Genomic DNA, 4,773 nt, shown 5'->3' with positions numbered 1-4,773 from the left:
ATGGGGTACCTAAGGCTAACCGACGAATGGCAGCTTTCCAGCACGATAGGAGACATATGCAGAGAAGCCACCCGTTGCCCTGTAGGCCCCTGTAAAGTAGGCTATTCAAAGGGAAAGGTGCCATTTAGGAACCAATTTTGGCAAATTGAAAAAATCGAATGAAACTTTTTTTAAATAAAATAGACGTTTCCTTTTAAATAACAATGAAAGATGCTTTTATCTGAAGTCATTTTTTAATAATTCGTACGGCAAGTGGCTAATTCCCAACTCGATTATCTCTTGGGTAATTTACAATAAAATTGCATTGTTTCCTTACTTCATTAACATAGATCTGTTCCATTTTGTATCATGTTTTTGTATGTTTCTACTGAATTAGATCGACGATCGTTATGTTGCTTTTATTATGCTAATGGTTGCACTTAATTAATCAATCAAAGAGACAACTCTAACTCTCAAAGTAGATGAAAAACGTGAGATGATATTTGGGCAATGTTGTCTTTAGTTTTTCATTTTTTATTTAAAATTGTAATTAGAAAATATAACGTCTGCTGAGGTGGAGCTTTCGTGTGAAATGCTGAAATGTAGGGCATACAGAATTATGTCACATTAAAGGTGTTTTACCTAAAACTTGTGTGATTCACTTTCCTTGGGATAACAAGTCCTATTACACAAAAACGTCCATATCGACCAACAGATAATATGTGTTCAGGTACATTTTAGCATCGAGCAAAAGCATAAATTTTAACTGATAAGCTGATGTCTCACATTGCAACCACTTACACACTTGAAATTATCAATTACTAATTTATAGTAATTATCAGACTAATCATAGTATTTTTACATTTATTTTAATTTAATTATGAAGTAAATTTGTAGATTTAAAAAATATATATTTTATAATAAATTACAGCTTACAAGATGAAAAAAGATACACTCAAAATGCAGGAAAAACAGAAAACTTTACCTCAAAAATAGTGACTATTAACAACACCAAACATGAAAACTTTTATCAAACGCGTAAATTTAACTTTTATATCTATTTTGGACTGGTATTAGCAATATTATTAATGACAATCGCATCTGCCTCATTATTATACGAACTCTCTGTTGCTGCATCTATAAAACTTCACAACAATATGTTTCGTTGTATTATACGTACTCCAATTTCTTTTCTGGATAACAATCCCGTTGGTGAGTAAAAAATATTTTTATTAATTTAATTATTAAGTTAATAATTATTTAATTAAATTTACAAATTATATATATGCAATTTTCCAATAATACGTATAAGTTACAGTATGTAATATCCTATTCCTATTTTAAATTGAATACCTAGTAGCTGGAACATGATTTTAACGTAAATTTTTTGGGAAAGTTAACCTAAAGTTTCGAATTTTCTCAACATTTTAGGACAGGATTACATATGATTCAGCTTCAATTAACGTATGAATGTCTAATGTTCATGCACTATCTATGAAAGCTTAGGGCAGGAGACTTAAAATATCTGTTGTACATTTCTTAAAATTTAACTTAAATTTCAGGAAATTTGGCATATTTAGTAGTCTGCATTTCTTTGGTTTAATTGAGAGCGGATTAATCTTTTATATGCTGTTATGACTCAATGTCATAATCGCACTTGGACTGGCATAAGAATAAAGTATAGTACATTACAATAGTAAGAATGCTGGCACTTGACAAAATAAATAGCACAATTAGAACCCGACTTCGTATGCTTTCCTCTTATTAATGTTGTATGCATGTTAACAACATTGATATAATTTACAAACACCAGTAATTAAGTATGTTACTTTGATTGATTAATGTATAACGATAGATTACTATCTGTGTTTGCACATATACTCACATCACTTGAAAGAAAGAAATAAAAATTTACATATATATATCATTACAGAAATAATAATATACATTTATAAAGTAATATGTCTGTTATCTCTACTCATTTTTGTTTGACACTTCTTTTTTTTATGCCACACAGCACTAAGAGGTTCTTTGTCGTATTTTTCACAAGATAGATACTGATTCGGTGTATAGATATTCGGCTTGAGTTAATCGGAGAATTTTGTCCATACAATTCCTGATATGGTCGATCGATAATTATGTCACACTTCAACAGCTGTTTCATAAATCTTAAACAGTATCAGCCATTTGGCTCTTACTGACCATGCTACTAAATTCAAAGCTATTTATGTTTATAATAATAATTAATTAGATAAGTTTAATTAAGTTTATATTTGAAATATTCATATTTTTCAGGCAAAATCTTAAATCGATTTTCAAGAGATACAAGCGCGATGGATGACATTTTACCATTCGTTTTTCACGAAGTTGTCAGAGTAAGTTTAAATAAATAACTGATATTCTCAAATACTAAAACTGAGTTTTAAAATATGAACACACATGATTATGCTGTAAATGAAATAGTATAATTGTACAAACTCGATGATATAATGAAAATTGGTTACAGTTATGCAAACATTAGTACTCGTTTTTCAAATATTAGAATTTAATACAAAAGTTTGTAAATTGTTGTTTACAAAAACAAAATTTTTAATTTTTCTATAAGAACAATGTATGCAAATATCACCATAATCTTCGACATCTTTTATAATCAGGAATAAATTATTACAAATTGTCAAAAATTGGCATATCACTTTGTAGATTTCCTGAGTAATGTGAGCCCGCGGATTTTAAAGGAAATTTTAAAACTCATGTTAATCGAAATTAAAATTAATGTTAATCGTTTGTTTAAAAAAATATCCCCGATAGAAACAACGATGAATCAGATCTGATGTCATTGGTTGTAATAACAAGTTAGTGGGAAAGTCGACACTTAGCTGTCAAAAATGCTTGGTCATCGCCGACATTTGACGATCACGTAACCCCTTTCCCACAACAATAGTATAAAAAGTGAGAGCTACCAGAAGCTCGGGAATTCGCACTCGGAAGTTGTTTTTGGTATTTGTGTCCATCTTGGTCTCCTGTCCCCATCCTGAGCGAGAAGACATCAAGGAAGTCCAACGCTTCCATTAGGACTGTTATCGCCACATATAACTCTCCTCCAACATTAGAGATAATGGTTAATGTTACCTATGGTTCCAAAATGGCGGCTCGTCTCTGATTCCAGCAAGTAGAAGAAAGGAAACAGTGATGGCGCACGTTCTAACCTAACCTAACCTATTCTAATAAATTATTATATAATTATTACCAACAAAACTATTAGAATATGTTAGGTTAGGTTAGAACGTGCGTCCCCACTGTTTCCTTTCTTCTATTTGCTGGAATCAGAGACGAGCCGCCATTTTGGAATCATAGGTAACATTAACCGAGATAATTATCAGCGGACAGCTAATTCTCTCACTCTCTCTCTCGCAAAATAGGCCTAGCTGGTAGATGGTACTCCTGTAAAATATTAAACGATACAATCGCAATTAGCCACATATGACCTGTCTATGTATCGAACTTTGTGTAGCATCCTGTATCTTATAGTTAGTAATATAATAAATGCTTGTTTTATTTGTTAAACCTGTCTCCTGTCTATCCAAGAACACCTGCCGACTTGCTCACCTCCCTCGCCACTCGATAAAAACCCATCCAAAAGACAAAGTGGGCGAGTCAACTCGACTTGTAAGTGGCAATTAGGGTACTGACCTTGTGCCCTCGTAGACTCACAGTAATCTTATAGAATACCATGTGTTCCACACTTTATTTTATTTTATTAATTAATAACTTTACTGAGAATTAATATTTTGTTGATTCTGATTAATCAGCAAGTGTTCTTTTGATTGGCACAAAACAAATTACAAGTTTATTTCTGTACAAAGAAATTTGTCTTGTGAGTAATGTGATAACTTTGATTTATTTGTAAAAATAACTGATAATTCATAATGTATAATAAAAATAGAAAATTCAGTTTCTGTAAATACCAATTTATTATATTTTTCAGACATTATGTCCAATGATCGGAATGTTTGTTACTGAAGGAATTATTTGCCCTTATCTACTAATAGTAAAGTTCATACATTTAATGTTACTTTACCATTTATGGACGACGCATTACCGTGTTTTGAAAAGCATAAAATATATGGAAGGAAAATGTAAGTATATTAAATACAGTGTGGCTATCTTTAAAGTTTCTCAATTCAGAGCATTTTGTTGGTGTAAATAATAAGCAGATTGACACAAAAACTTTAAAATCGTATCGGAATATACAAATATTGTGAATAAAGATTATGCGAAAAAAATTAGTTCGAAAATTTATTCTAATAGGCAACTCACAGAAGAAAGCACGAAACAGAACGAAATAAATAATGAAGAACATCCTTCAAACAACATTTTAATCTGTTATTAAAAACATAACAAATAAAGTCAGCGAAAAATGTAACGTCATGGCTCTGCAAGAACTTGAATAAAATGGTCTGAATAGGAAAACTTTAGCTGAATAGGAAAACTCTATGTTGTGTTGGAGTGTTAAATATATTCCCGCGGAAAGTGATTTCAGATAGATTGTATAATTACTTTGTTTTAACAGCGAGAAGTCCGGTATTTTCTCATCTGAGTGTATCCCTTTACGGGCTTACAACAATCAAAGCATTTAATGTTGAAAATAAATTCAAATCAACGTTTAACGAATACCAGGATAAGCACACTGCAACGTGGTTCATTTACGTGACATTGAATCGATGGAATTGCACCTACAGTCAAATTATATGTTTTTTAAGTATTATTGCCACGTTTGTAGTTTTATGTGTTACA

The sequence above is a fragment of the Centruroides vittatus genome, unplaced genomic scaffold, assembly GCF_030686945.1.
Source record: "Centruroides vittatus isolate TY-2023 unplaced genomic scaffold, ASM3068694v2 contig_1697, whole genome shotgun sequence".
Classification (NCBI taxonomy): domain Eukaryota; kingdom Metazoa; phylum Arthropoda; class Arachnida; order Scorpiones; family Buthidae; genus Centruroides; species Centruroides vittatus.
Note: the sequence above shows the minus strand (reverse complement) of the source record.